Below are 16,413 nucleotides of genomic sequence, written 5' to 3'. Positions count from 1 at the left end.
CCTGTTTATCATTTAAAGACAAAACACATTGATGTTCAATATCACTTTGTGAGAGATATGATTGAAGATAAAATGGTGTTGCCAGTAAAGGACTCTGAAAAATGTTGCAAATGCATTGACAAAGTTTGTGAGCACTGAAAAGTTTTCTTAGTGTAGAGAAACAATGAACATTGCAGCCCTGGACCAATGACTAAGCTCCCCTGTGACCCCCGGTGTGGAAAGAAAACAAGTGAGAGAATTTTGGGTGTGCTATATTCTTTCCACGCATCATGGGGTTCTTGTTGTTAAAGCATCTTTGTTATTGAAAGGTCACAGACCCAAGGATGACGGGTAGACCCAAAGATGGTGGGTGAACCTACCTATGGTTTTGCACATAGTTTCATGCATGGTTTTTGGGCACGATGGTTTTTTCCCATGGTATTTGTAGATCTAGTCAAGGGAACTACGGTTATGTTCTAATCTAAGGTAGTGGATTGGGGTTTATGAATGCTTCAACATATATATATATATATATATAGTAACATTGAAAGGAATATAATGAGAAATCAATCTAGTATTCCCAATTTTGGGATCCAATGGAAAGTCTTTTGTGTATATTTGTTTTATGTTCTCATAATTGTATATTTTTTTGTTTTAAGAATTTGTTTGCAGGTAAATTATGTACAGGGTTAAAACCTACACCTTTTAGGTAGATCCTCTTAGTACAAATATTTCATGGATGTAGCAGTCGTCGATCTTCAGGGACCACGAACCACATTGATAATAAAAAAATATAATTTAAATTTATAAAAGAAAAACAACTCGAATCATTGAAAGTTGAATGTTATCATTTTTATTTGATGTTTTATTTGAGTTTGTCAATAGCAAGCAAGCCTTCTATTTCAATACATCTAAAATTGAAGGAAATATAACTCTTATAAGCTATTGTAAAGTGCACTACCCCCTAACCACACACACAATGAATCATAAAGCAAAGGTTTTGTAGTGATCCTTAAAACCACTCTTTTATGAAACTCGGACTACAATTTCTCAACCTTTTTGTCCCTCTTACACTAAATAACTTTTTGAGGCAAATTAAAACTTAAATCTTAGGGTTTAATGAGAAATGGAAGATTGGGTCCCCTTCCCAAGGTACATGGGAAATCCAATTCAAGAGGAAATAAGAAGTCAAGTGATGAAACATGGCAACATGAGACATGGAACACTAGCATTAGAAAGATTGTTTGATAGAAAAGCTTACATGCTAAAAATCTAAAAGATTGAAAAATGAAGTGTCAGAGCAAAGATACATGTTTGAACAATGATTTATTACAACAACAACAAAAGTGTGTGAAACAATGATTTCGTACCAAAAAAAATTGTATTTCTTGACATATTACATAGAAATTGATTAGAAAACCAATTCAAATCAAAGGTCAAAATCAGATGTTGTGGAGAGTATTTTAACACAAATATAATGATAATTTAAGCCAAACTATATTTTGAAAGTTGAATATTATCATTTTTTTAATTGTCCATTACATCTAGGAAAAGATTGTCAAAGTTAAACGTGTTTAAAACATTGTGAAGGCCATAATAATATCATGTAAACTTAAGCCATAAGGGTCCATTCCAAGGAGTCCGTAAGATCCCCAACCAAAACGAGCACCCATTTTAGTAAGTTTATGAGGTGTCATGCTTTGAAAATAATTTATAAGTGGATTTGAGTTGACTTGAAAAATTAGGGAGTGAAACAAATATCTTCACCATTTGAGCCATTGGTTAAAATACAACAAAGGCAGCCAGATGTTTGTATTTAACACAATAAAAAGAAAGCTTTTAAAAGGGTTCAAAGATTGTTGTACGTATGCATATGCCACTTTCAATTATTTTTATCATTTTCTCTTTGTATCATTAAGCTCTTATTTTCCAACACCTCTAGTGTCTATTCATAGCTACTTATTTGGGGCAAATTTGAGAGCACTTTCAAAGAATTTTAAGCATCACTCTAAGGCAAATTGTATAATATCTTACAATGAAGACAAGTAATCAAAACATGTTTGCAATTAAAATGTTGATTGTCAAGAACTACACCCTTTGGAAGGAAAAGGATCAAAACCAATTAGACAACAAGGATCTTTGAAAGATGTTACGAAAGATGAGAAACTACTTGGAGGTGTCACTAAAATCACTCACTATAACAAAATGATTATTATCAATTCCACATTTAACAATGCAATAATCCACAACTAGACAGCCTTCAAATATTGTCCCTGAACATAAACAACAATACCAAGGCATGGTATACAACTGGATACACATCGATATAGAAGAAGGTACAATGGATTGGGTGGATCGGGGGGAATGGCTCTGAAATCCGTTGAATTTTTGTTTTTGCATCCATAGTTAGGGTTGGCGTAAATCTTGTGCATAACAGCGAGTTATCAGTCGATAGTCACGCGAACATAACAAAGGTTGGTGCTTTTGCTCATGGTGAACGGGGAGACACATCTTTATCGAGATCTTTGAGTACCTGTCAGTCAGCCCGGAATTTTTGGTAGAGGAATGTGTTTTCACTGCTGAGATGGATGAGGAGTTAGTCGATTATTCCTCGAATCCATTAGAATCAGTGTCCATCTGGATAGAACCTCCACATCAGCCTCCCGGCATGGAGCTACCGGGATCGTCTGGCTCACCGATGCATTAGGTAAGCCCTTCAAGGTCCCCATCTGAAGAGGTTTTCGACATCTCATCGTCGCTCGGTATAGAAACCCCGTTCTCGACTTCGTGGCAATCTTCGCAGCAATCTTCGCAAGGGTTTCACAATGAAGGGTTCCCGGAGACACATGCATGGGACGCGGGTCATGTTCAGACAGAGATTTCGGTTCCTTTCCCGTCAACACTTCAATTCTTGGATGCTTGTCTAAACCTTAGGTCGGTGGAGGACAGGGAGGAAGGCATACCCCATGGTGAAGGCACAGAAAGGGATCTGACATATCCTGTCGACAAAAATCCAAATTTTTCAACTGGGATAGATGTTACTACTACTTCGAGCGAGCTAGGAGGTTTATCTCTACATCAAGCGTCAAATTGTTTTGTGGGTTATGCAAATTATGTACCAATCGAGAATCGGTCAGAAGCTAGGGCGAGTGGGGACGACGGTAATTTTCCCAAGGATTTGGGAAGTGCAGAGACAGGAGATCCTCGGCTGAGGAGGAAAAAATCAAAAGCCACCAAAGTAAAGGAAAGAGGGAAACTGTTGCTCGGGGAGTGCATTAAACTAGGTGAAGTTATGGGCACGACTAATAGTATGCTTGTGGGTAGGGTTCGACGCTGCAACTACTCATCGGCTCGCCTCAAGAAATGGATAGTGGAAGTTTGGGGGCAGGTTTTGGATGTTTTGCCCTTTATGGTTACTATGACTAGAGGTTGGTTCGCGCTCATCTTTTCAAACCCGACACATGCTGAGTGGGTTCTCACGAAATTATGGCACATAGAGATGGCCCCTATAATGTTGAAGAGATTATCTCCTTTATTTGATCCCGAGCATGAGCAATTAGGAGCAAGATCGATATGCGTAAGGGTGTCGAGCTTGTCGCTGTAATTCTGGACTAAGGATGTCTTCAAGCGAATTGAGGACAATCTGGGGACTTATTTAGATTATGGTTAATCATTTGTTGAGACGGGAAAGATGGTTGTTGCCCAGATTCTAGTTCATCTTGACACAAGGGAGGGATTGGTGGAAAGTTTGATGCTTCAATGCTAGGGTTTCTCCAGATTACAAACGTTGGATTACGAGGGTGTCCCTTTTAAGTGCAGAAGGTGTCATGAAGTCGGACACCTGTACAAAGAATGTCCATTATTGGCAAAGGAAAGGATGGTGGAGGACAAAGAGGGTGGGAAGGACAGTGAATACAAATCCAACACACAAGAACCTCTCAAGCAACCAGCGTACCAGAACAAAGGGTCGGTACAATCTGCCAGTTGAAAAGCTCAAATCCCGAAAGGTCCTCCTTCAGCTCCTTAAGTCGTCCCTTGATCTCGTGCAGCAACATCTTCGACAATCCAGGATACTTCTCCTCTCCCCTCCCTCGGAACCTTTTACTTCCTATCATGATGGTTTTATCTCCTTTGTTGCATGTTCTATTATGAATGATAAGAGATCCTTTGTATGTTATTTATCCTCTATTGCATGCCCCATGGCTTCGGCCCTTGATAGTTGTCCAGCTCCCTTTCTCGTTGTCCCAACCCCTCCCATCGTGTATGTGTCCCTGATGAAGGAGTCCTCATCAGAGTCCTGTGCAAGTCACAAATACAATTTGTGCACTTTAGCCAAGCAACCCATAGGTCTCGATGGGGGTTTAGGTATTTCATCATCTCCCAAGTTTGTTAAAGTTGGCAAAGGTAGACAGTCACATATTTCAAAGCTATCCATAAGGCTAGTTTGGATGTTGCCATAGGAAGGCAACTTTCTATTGACAGGGTTCTTAGAGCAAGAAGCAACCCGGATTTGGTTACCAAATAAAGTGGCTATCCTTTAATTGCAGGGGGTTGGCTAGCCTTGATAAAAAAACTAGCCCTCAGACGATTAATTGCGTCTGAAAGATTGGATGTATTTTTCTTTAGGAGAAATTAGGGTATAGCAAGCAAATTGTCTCAATTCTTGAAGCAATGAATCCAGAGTGGACATTCCATGCCCTAGATGTAAAAGGGCATTCAAGATGTATGGCTATGGGGATTAATGGTAGAACAATGAAATTTTTGAATGTTTGGGGACGAGAGGGTGCGCTTGTGGCAAACATGTTATCAGAAGAGATAGGTCTAGAATTTCGGTTGATCAATATTTCTGGCCCTTGTCACAACAAAACGGAATTTTGGGAGGATCTCATGGGTGCATCTTTCAAGCAAACGGACAATTTAATCATGGGGGGTGATTTAAACTTTTCCCAAGGTCTTGCAGAATTTTGGGGACACTATGCACAAGTAAACTCACTCACTGAATTTTTTGAACAAATGATCGAATCCAATAGACTCATTAATATTGAATCTATGCATACTTTGCCTACTTGGAGAAATCACAAAATAGGCAATGCCTCGTTGGTCAAGCGCTTGGATAGATTTCTCATCAACGAACCCATAATGGAAAAGTTCAATATGATTAGACAGTGGGTCGGATCGGGGGGTATCTCAGTTCATTCCCTTATTTTTTTTTTGGAAATTGTCGGAAGGCCCCCTTAGTCGTGTGCTCCATTTTAGTTCAACTCGACTTGGCCGGGCAATAAAGATTATCACAGTTTGGTTAAATCAGAGTGCCAGGCTTGGACCCCTTCTGTGAATATCTCATCGGTCGAGCATCTGGCACAGAGCCTTCATCATCTCAAAAAAAGGATGAATGAGTGGGCAAAGGCAAAGAAGAAAAAAGATGAGAAAGCTCTCCGTAAAATTGAAGAGGAATTAGCTATAACTTAGAGGACCTTGTTAATGGTGGATATGTATCTCTAGAATCAAAACAACATGTCACCTAGCTTGAGGCAAACAAAATCAAGTTGAAAAGGGAAAGAGAAGAAATGTGGAGACTTAGAAGCAGAGCTATATGGATGCACTATAGAGATGACAACACCAATTTTTTCCAGCAGTTTGCCAAAGGTAGAAAATCCATTAACATTATTTGGTCCCTTCAGGACAAGGATGGTAATTTTGCTCAGACATTCAAGAGTTTGGCTAACCTTGGCATTCAGCACTTTGGTAATCTATTTAAAGCCCAACAGGAATCCTTTCTAATAGAAATCATCAAGGTGGTCAACTTTTTGCCCCGAAATGAAGAAGAAATGAAGACCTGTTTGCCCCGGTTTCAATGGGTGAATTGGAAGCAGTATTAAAGTGGTTCAGGAAAGATAAGAGTCCATGTCCGGATGGGTGTCCAATTGAATTCTACCTTACCTTTTTCGATTTAATTGGGCACGACCTTCTAAGAGTAATTGAACATTGTAGAAAGAATGGGAGAATGTATGAGGCCTTTAATGCTACCTTCATTGCTTTAATCCCAAATCTGATAATCTTGTCAGCGACAACAATTTTAGGCATGTATCATTGTGTAACTGCATATATAAAATCTTAGCCAAAATCATCATTAACATAATCAAGCCCATTTTATCCCAGCACATCTCCATGAAACAATTTGCCTTTTCGGAAAATAGGCATATCCACGAAGCCATAGGTATAGCTCAAGGGGGCCTCCATTCCATCAAAGTTAAGAAACTCAAAGGAATGATAATGAAAATTGATTTATCAAAAGCTTTCGATAGGACAAGTTGGTTGTATCTCCGGATGTTATTGACTCATGTGGGATTCCATAATGATTTTATCAATTGCATTATGTGTTATGTATCCACAATCTCTTACAGCGTACTGATCAACGGATCGACTACAAACTTCTTTCATGCTAAATGGAGCCTCAGGCAAGGATGTCCATTATCCCCTTTACTCTCTCTGTTAATCATGGAAGGGTTGAGTAGACTGATAATTGTCGATGGGGAGCGTGTGAGATTTAAAGGGATTTAGATTGCAACAAACATATCATAGTCCCACCTTCTATATGTTGACAATGTCCTCATTTTTATGAATGGAGCTATTAGTGACTCATCTGTGCTTTCCAACATTCTCAATATTTTTTGTAAGGCTACAGGCATGGAAACCAATCAAATGATATCCATGTTATCTACATCGGACTATTCTCCATATGAAATTGCATATACTTCACAGAGGTTCCCCTTCAAGCAGTTAGAACTTGAAGAAGGATTGAAGTATCTTGGTTTTCAACTGAAAGCAAATAATTACAAAATAGCACATTGGTCATGGTTGATTGCTAAGATTGAAAGCAAACTAAAAATTTGGCATGGGCGATTGGTCCTTATTAAAACTGTCCTGGAGGCCATACCAGTATATTAGATGTCATTATCTTGGATTCCAATAGGAATCCTCCACAAAGTCTAGCAAATTTGTTGAAAATTTCTATGGCAAGGGAAGAAAGAAGGCACACTTTTTGCATGGATTAGATGGGAGAAAATAGCTCTAGCTACCAAAATGGGATGGCATCTTATATGTACAAACGACTTATGGTAACAAGTGGTTACTGAGAAATACATATCCCCCCTACAGGTCGAGGAATGGATCAAACTGCCCCATTGGAACAGATCGGAGATATCCTTGATGTGGCGAGCGGTCTTAAATTCTTTTGAATATATCAAGGTTGGCCTAGCATAGAGTGTAGGGACCGAGGAATGGATTCGCATTGGGATGGATGCTTGGTCTGGAAGCGAAATTGCACATATCCTCCCACATGATCTGCAACAATTTCTCATGGAAGAAGGTTACAGGACCTTAAATCATATAGTTGATAGTGAGAACTCTACCCCATTGGGCCAGAGCTTGAAGTCGGCACATGATCTCCAAATATCGACTCAATGGCATCAAAATTGGAATATATACATCAACGCCCTCGCAAAAGCTCATATCAAAATTCAAGAGAATGAACTCATATGGACCCTCGCCTCCCATAGCAATTACACACCAAAAGATGGTTACATTTTCATATGTGTAGAAAAAGAACCAAATAACAGTATTTGGTGGTGGAAATTGATTTGGAAACTCAAAGGTCCCCCTAGAACAAAGTTGTTTATGTGGTATCTGTTAAGAAATAAGGTTCCTACAGGTGATAATCTTCAACATTGATCCTTTCAAGGTCCAACCTGGTGCACTTTATGTAAGGAGAATAAAGAATCTATAGATCATCTTTTTCTTCAGTGTCCCATCACCATCCAAGTATGGAACCAGATTTATCATATGTTGCCAATTAATATCAGGTGGCAGGGTTAATCAGTCTTTAAGAAGCATGGGAATCCTGGTGGAATTAGGCACACCCTACTAAACTCAAGAATCAGTCGCTTTTGGTTTGTTGGGCCATTTGTTGGGCAGGAAAAAAAATTAGACAAACAAAATTGGTTAGTATCCAGCAACCATACAGTGGCTACATATCAAATGATCCCTAAAGATGATCAACAACAGAGGATTTGGAACATTTGTGCTAAAGTCATAGACAAATCCATCCCATGGGCCTATTTTGACAGTTTCGATTTACCAGAAGGCTGTGGTGGTGGGGTTGCCTTGTTCTTAAATGAAAATCACGTTTTTAAATTAAAATGGGATTAGGGAGAGGCACAAACAATTATGCAGAATTGAACAGCGTTAGACTATTGCTTATTTTCTCCCTATAAAAGGGTTGTCGGCAACTACAAGTTTATGGGGATTCAAAAATAGTCATTAAATGGTTCAACCAAGAAACAAATTTTCACGTGCACACTCAGAAATCTGTTGGATGAAGTTATGATATTAACATCGTAATTTGACTTGGTGACATGTTATCACATCTACAAGGAAAGGAACCAGACTGTCGACAGTCTATCCAAAGAAGATTTGGAGCAACATTTGGGCTCATGGTTGATATAGGAGCAGATGGAGCAAGATCATTATCAGTACTATCACAGGGTTTCATCGAGTCATACGATCCAGCCGCTGCTTGATCCCTTGGTGATTATAGTCGGGACATTTTTTGATATTTTTTGCAGCTAACTTATATATGCTATTTTACTTTTTTGTACATCTCTATGCACACAACGACTTATATGCAGTATGTTTCTTACTAAACTATGAACTTTATGATGTAAGTGGCAAAGGTGGCCACCATTTTTTGAGATATGCTCCTTTGCAACATCTACAACATGTAATTTTCAATATTATATATAATGGAAATTACGATTTTTCCTTGGGAAAAAAATTAATCCACAACTAGACATACAATGATAATATTTTTGGATGATCAACTATATGGACTAAACTGAATGGATCTATAGATGCTCATGTAACCAAGTTGAAAGATAGAAGGAATCAATGAGATGATGCTACAAAAACGAATTCAAAGGGATAGACCAAGTGACCTTCAATATTATCCGCATGATCTACCAGCACTTCAAGACTCATAAACATCACTTATAAGAATCAACAATTATATTTAGAGAAATTGAATGTGATGTTGTTAAAAGATATTTAAACAAAACATTGCATACATAAATGACGGTGAAAGGGCCTTTGCATCTATGTCAATAGGCAAAGGAAAGAATTTTGAGAAAACAACCAAGGGTTGATCAAACAAGTTGAAGACATTAAATAATTGATTTGAACAGGGATATGAAGAAACTTTGGAGTGATGTTGCTCACATATAAAAGATAATGAAGAAACTAGGTACATCAGTTGTTCATAGTAAGAGTACAATAGTGATAGCAAGCACACATGCATCCTTGACTTTGAGGTGATCGAAGTCTCCAAAATTAAAGGACTTACAAAATAGTTATATCTGACAAGGATGAGCTACACAAAGCACAAGGGTCTTGAGAAATTATATTGAAGTGAATGATGGCAAGAATTAGATAATGTACTTTTTATTCCAAAGGTTTTGAAATAAGTGTTTTATCAATCAGCCAAAAAGCACTGAGATAAACAAACATTTTATGGTTAAAATGAAAACAGCGAATATTGCTGTTACATAAAGCACAAGGGTTTTGAGAAATTATATTTGAGTGATGGCAAGAATTAGATAATGTACTTTTTATTCCAAAGGTTTGAAATAAGTGTTTTCTCAATGAGCCAAAAAGCACGAAGAAAAACAAACATTTTATAGTTAAAATGAAAACAGTGTATATTGTCACTTAACAAGTGTAGGAGAACAAGAATAAGTGTAGGAGAACAAGAATTATTCTTGGATAAACAACAGACTTTATGATAAAATTTATCATAAACAAGTGTATGGCCAAATGACCAAGGGTAGGGACACCATGGAATATATGAGATATCCGTTGGATAAATAACATAAATGTTGGCAATCTGAATAAACAACTTTGAAATGAAAGGTTTAGACATGGCAATCCTCTCTGGTGGTTGCATGTAAACTTAATATGGTTGTACTGATTCCAAGTTGGTACAAAACATTTTTGAAGCAATAGAGAAACAAGAAGCAACATTAAGAAGAAAGAGTCCAAAGGTACAAACAAGTTGCACATACACTTGGCAAAAAGAGATGGAATTACTAATTTAGGTTTTAATGAGTGAAAAAAACAATTCTCAATTTAAATCAAATTTGACTTACAGTCACAAATTCCTAAGAATGAATTTGTGTGTAAAAGGTCTAAGAATCTACTTCATAAAGCCTGAAAATATTTTATTTTGGCTTTTTGACTCCATATTGTAATGTGAACCTCTAAAGATGTGAAAAATCTCTCTCCAAACTGTACACACAACTTCGTTGAATATGACTTTCAACATGATTATATCTGCATATTAATAATTAAACAACCGGTTTGAATAATAATATGAAGAAACTTCGAAGTAATGTTGCTCAAATAAATAGAAAATAATGAGAGAGTAAAAAAAGACACATCACTTGTTCATTGTGAGAGCAAGCATAAATATATCCTCAACTTCGAGGTAATCCAAGTCTCAAGGGACTTACGAGATAGTCCTAAGTGGCAATAATGAGTGGCACAAAGCATAAGGGTCTTTGGGAAATTATATTAAAAATGACCGATGGCAAAGAATTGGATAATATAATTTTATTCCAAAGAAGATTTCAAATAAGCATTTGCTCAATCAGCCAAAAACACGAAGGAAAACAAAGATTTAATGGTAAAAATTAAAACAGCTGGGTATATGGTCAGCGACGAAGGGTAGGAACCATGGATTGTATAAAGCACATCCTTGGACGAAGGACAAAAAAAATAATGTTAAAATTATCACAAACAGATGTACAGTCAATGACCTAGGGTAGGTCAGCGACCAAGGGTAAGGTAACCGTGGAATGCATAAGGCACATCTTTGGATAAATGATAAAAATTTAAGGTAGGGAAACTATGGAATGTATCAGGCACATCCTTGAATAAACAACATAAATGATGGCATTTTGAATACATAGCTTTGAAATAAAAGGTTTGGACATATCGATCATCACTGGCTTGGTTGCATCTAAGCTTAAATATGGCTGAAGAGTTTCAAAGTTCGTACAAAGAGCTATTTTTAGGCAGTGGAGAATCCTTGCAAAAGTGTCATTGGGAGATGCAAAGAACTTAACCTGGACTATACTCATGAAAAACGCGGGCGTACATTCTCAATTCAGTCTGAGGAGTTTGCGGCATTTAAGGCACTTTAAGGGCACGGTTGCAAACCCGATAGAGGAAACCATAATTCTGTTCCAATATGTTTGAAGAATATTGCATGAGATCACCAGACAACTTGATACAACTTGTCAACAAAATCAAGTTGCTAAGACAGCACAGTCATGGTCAAGATCGCAAAAGTATTGTCGAGGGAAAAAGGCTTAATTATTCATTTTGGGAAAAATTGCTTTTGCAATGGAGAATTCTAAAATAGCCAAGGAAATTCTGCACATGAAACGAAAGGTTAGTATCGATCAAGCCAATCCCAAGAGGACGGGGAGAAACTAGGATTGGTAATCCCAAGAGGACGGGGAGAAACTAGGGTTGGCAATCCCAAGAGGACGGGGAGAAACTTGGATTGGCAAGTTTGACATAGGTGTGAAACTAGGATTGGCAAGTTTGACATAGGTGTGAAACTAGGGTTGGCAAGTTTGACACAGGTGTGTAACCAATGAATTGATTAACAATCATGATGACTGAATGCACTCTAGACCCGTATTGAGTGAAAATATCGCAACTGAACATAGCCACATCTAGAGCAAACAATTAGCAACTTATCTAAATGGTCCTCTTTCTAATAATATGCAATGCACTTTTGCCAGAGTTTTTTTGAGAAAGTTCAAGTAAACGATTTTTATGCTTTTATGTATTGCTGGTGTTGAATACATCGCCTCTGACATAAATCATAGCTATGCTGCAGATTCGGTCACACCATGTACATACTCTGCCTGTGACTTTATGATAGAAGCATAAGCAATTTGAAAACGAGGAAAAATTCCCCAACTCCTTGCATTCACACATGAATTTGACTAGCTTCTCATCATGTGATGCTCAATAGATTATAGAAAATCCATGTGAAATTTAACTAGGCAAAACAAAAATACGAGTAATTCCATCCACGAACGAAGGGAATGCGAGTAATTCTCATCTAACTATTATAAAGATAAATACCATACTAAATTCATTAAAGGCACTAAGGACTGCAGAGCCTACTTTAGATTGGGCTAATCCTTTTCCTGCTAATGGCAAAAGCGTTGTCCTCTGAGATCAAGAGACCAAGACATGATTTCCTCTTGAACTTTACAAAGTTCCGAAGACCCCAATAATGGGCCACTTGAAAGAAGGTAAAAAAACTCGGTTTCCTTAGGCCCAGGATACTGCCACATCCCAGTTACGAACTTCATGTCCTGCAATATCAGAAGCAAGTCAAGTTATTCTTCAGTTGGTGCTATGATAAATCATTTCATAAAAACCACCCTATAGATTCGCAAAACAAAAACTGATAGTTGACAAACACTAACATAATGACCGACACGCAAATATAAATTTAATAATGACAGAATATAATAACAGACAGGGCAAGGGGAACAAGATCCTAGTGACCTACTAAATGCAATATTCTAGCAACAACAGCAAATGACCAATGCGCTACTGGAAGGACAACAACATAAGGCTCAGGCTATTGTCCAAGTTAAATAATCTTGGTAACAATGGGTTAAAGCAGGTAATAGGATTACTACTCAAGGAAGCGGCACCCATAACCCCGGTTTCTCTAATGTTGTTCCTCAAACACACAACAGGACAACCAGTGGAAGGAGTCTCAGACCCTTTAGTTTTTAAACCATCTATAGACAACGACTCAAGAAGCAACAGAGCCTAATAGAATTTTTGACAAGTACTTTCGGGAGTATGCAGCACTAGAAGAGAATACTCAAGCAGCCCTAACTTTCCGGGAATACAACAGCATCAAATATCAGAATAGACCCAGGGAACAACGAAATTTGGATTTGATGCACAAGGTAAGAGAATTGCCCATCCCCTCTTTTGATGGGTGATCAAAATGCTCAGCAAGGGCTTGGGTACAAAATTTGGACACCTATTTCTGACTAAATCCCAAGCTGGAAACAAAGGCTATTCAATTCGCCACATTACACCTAGAAGGAGAAGCACAAGGTTGGTGGTATCATGGACTAGTTACGTTGGGGCATGCAAACATCACATCTTATGTAGACTTTACGCAGAGATTGTTGGGGCATGCAAACATCACATCTTATGTAGACTTTACGCAGAGATTGTTGGGCATGCAAACATCACATCCTATGTAGACTTTATGCAGAGATTGATAAATAGATTTGATCGGAAGAACCCAGATATACACAAGATAAAATCTCGCCCTCAAGACAAGGATTGCATACACAGAGAATTTAATTGCAGCAACAAGGAGAGAAAGGAACACAAAACAAACTAGCATGCAAGTATAGTATCCAGCCAATGACAAAATTTCATATGATGATTGGCCTGTTGTTGAACAAGTGGTGTAAAACGAGACTGCGGCAACTTTACTAGGCATGATTCTGAACCTAAGGAAGTCCATTATCTACGAAGTCCATCTTGATGTGAAGCATAGTTTATATGCTAGCAAACTTGAAGGATTTTCTTGGGAAATTGTGGAGCAAGGTGGAAGTCTGACTGAAGACATAATGGGTCATTTGACTGCTACAAAAGAGGGAGAAAGATGCAGCCTGCACATTGTTGAAATCTCTAATGGAAAAATTGATTGGTAGCATCAATTTTGTAGATTGGAACAGGTGAAATTTGTGCCTCATGGGGGTGCAGAATTTGAAGCATATAAGGATCGCCACATTCAAGTAACTAATGAAGATATGGGCTAATGAAGATATGGGCAGAATTTGAAGCATATAAGGATCGCCACATTCAAGTAACTAATGAAGATATGGGCACAGGCATGTTTCTGAACCTAAGGAAGTCCATCTTGATGTGAAGCATAGTTTATATGCTAGCAAACTTGAAGGATTTTCTTGGGAAATTGTGGAGCAAGGTGGAAGTCTGACTGAGACATAATGGGTCATTTGACTGCTACAAAAAAGGGAGAAAGATGCAGCCTGCACATTGTTGAAATCTCTAATGGAAAAATTGATTGGTGGCATCAATTTTGTAGATTGGAACAGGTGAAATTTGTGCCTCATGGGGGTGCAGAATTTGAAGCATATCGCCACATTCAAGTAACTAATGAAGATATGGATGCAGGCATGATTCTGAACCTAAGGAAGTCCATTATCTACGAAGTCCATCTTGATGTGAAGCATAGTTTATATGCTAGCAAACTTGAAGGATTTTCTTGGGAAATTGTGGAGCAAGGTGGAAATCTGACTGAAGACATAATGGGTCATTTGACTGCTACAAAACAGGGAGAAAGATGCAGCCTGCACATTGTTGAAATCTCTAATGGAAAAATTGATTGGTGGCATCGATTTTGTAAATTGGAACAGGTGAAATTTGTGCCTCATGGGGGTGCAGAATTTGAAGCATATCACCACATTCAAGTAACTAATGAAGATATGGATGCAGGTGTGATTCTGAACCTAAGGAAGTCCATTATCTACGAAGTCCATCTTGATGTGAAGCATAGCTTATATGCTATCAAACTTGAAGGATTTTCTTGGGAAATTGTGGAGCAAGGTGGAAATCTGACTGAAGACATAATGGGTCATTTGACTGCTACAAAACAGGGAGAAAGATGTAGCCTGCACATTGTTGAAATCTCTAATGGAAAATTTGATTGGCAGCATCAATTTTGTAGATTGGAACAGGTGAAATTTGTGCCTCATGGGGGTGCAGAATTTGAAGGATATAAGGATCGCCACAATCAAGTAACTAATGAAGATATGGGCGATTTGAAGGCAACTTTTCATGTTTAAGGGTGGATGAGAAAAAGTTGAAAAGGTGGGATTGTAATGTCCCCAAGGGATTAATTGGCCCAAGAGACAAAGTAGCCTATCGATCCCCATAGGCTATAGTCCTCGATAAAGGTAAAAACCCCAAAATACCCAATGTTTGGGCAGTTGGGGCAAAAAATCCCAAAGTTGGGGTTTGGTGTCTATAAATAGAAAAGGGTTAGGTTCATTTGAGGCATCATTGGATTGGATTATTTGTCTCTGTTTTCTTTGAGCCTAAGGCTCCGAGGGTTTTGAGACCCCATTTCTCCTTCGACTAGTTTCGATGGAGGTGATCCCACCCAACATAGTCACTCTTCGTTTGTTCCGGAACAAGGTTTGGTCAACTCTGGTTTCGTCTGTCAAATTGGTATTTTAGTTTGTTTTGGCAATAGGGACTTATTTATCTAAGGAGAAACTAAGTATACGGTGAGAAAAAGTAAGGCCAGATGGATCCTTTGAGGCAGGTTGAAACTCCTTTAAGCAAGGGAACGGCATTCCTGTGGCAGCCGAAATCTCTGAGGCCAATAGGTCGCAGTTTACGAGGTAGCCACGGATCCTCTGAGACAAACAGAACATAACTACCTGAGGCTAATTGTCTGAAACATATCGAAGTTTCCTGAGGTCATAGGTCGAAGATTTCCTGAGGTCAAAACCCTTGCCAAATCATCTTATAGCCGAGTAAAATTCATCTACAGTAGGCCAAAATACATCCTGGGTTTGACGTCACCCCCAATCAACTTCTGAGGCCAAAACTGTGGACAGATAGTCATTCTCTGCCCATCTGAATCCATCTAAGTATGAACAGGAGCCCTTCAAGGTAATCCGAGCCCACACTGAGGTTATACGGAAGTCTGGATCAGGTCGAAGTTTCTGGAGTAATCGCAGAAATACTAAGATAGATTTTGGATAAATTCTGAAGCATATCAAAGTTCGATCATCCACTCAGACACTCGTTATCTACCTAAGGCAATTCACGTTGCATTCCAGAGTTTTAATTGTATCTCGAACAACCCTATAACAAGAAAGAAGTCGGCCCTGAAGCTAGTCAAGCAGCTTAAGTGTAGTCTGGATCAGTGATAAGATACATTTTGTTAGTAAACAAGTTCAGCTGAATTCAAGTTGAACTGGAAATGATCGGAATTGTACTGGACTGTTGAAATACTGTTGAATTGATTTGGAATTGTACTGGATTGTTGATGTACTGTTAAATTGATTTGGAATTGTGCTGGACTGATGAATCATGAAACACTATTGAATTGATGAATGATTAAGCTATATTCTTGAACTGTATCGTTTATTGTGTAGTGAAAGAGCAGTATTGTTTATTATATTCGTATGAAATAGACTATAACATTTCTGACAGCACAAGAATTTTGTTGAAACCCTAGTTACTTGAGAACCCTAGGACACAAATCTTCCTAGGGCATTACTTTCC

At 38.3% G+C, this 16,413-nt stretch overlaps 1 protein-coding gene across 1 annotated transcript in view; it reads right to left on the bottom strand.

Moving 5' to 3' along the window:
• Nucleotides 1–12,061: 12,061 nt before the first annotated feature.
• The window catches only part of LOC149205056 (protein disulfide-isomerase-like), a 60,933-nt gene continuing 56,581 nt past the window's right edge, over nt 12,062–16,413 (bottom strand). The window contains exon 11 of the mRNA XM_089394878.1: nt 12,062–12,428. The gene's annotated coding sequence lies outside the window, so the exon portion shown is untranslated. The remainder of the gene's footprint in view (nt 12,429–16,413) is intronic.

Source organism: Pinus tabuliformis, chromosome 1_2, assembly GCF_031772625.1.
Source record: "Pinus tabuliformis cultivar Carrire ecotype Pingquan chromosome 1_2, CPIR1, whole genome shotgun sequence".
In the NCBI taxonomy this organism is placed as follows: Eukaryota; Viridiplantae; Streptophyta; class Pinopsida; order Pinales; family Pinaceae; genus Pinus; species Pinus tabuliformis.
The sequence above is the reverse complement of the archived record's forward strand: the minus strand, read 5'-3'. Positions and strand labels throughout refer to the sequence as shown.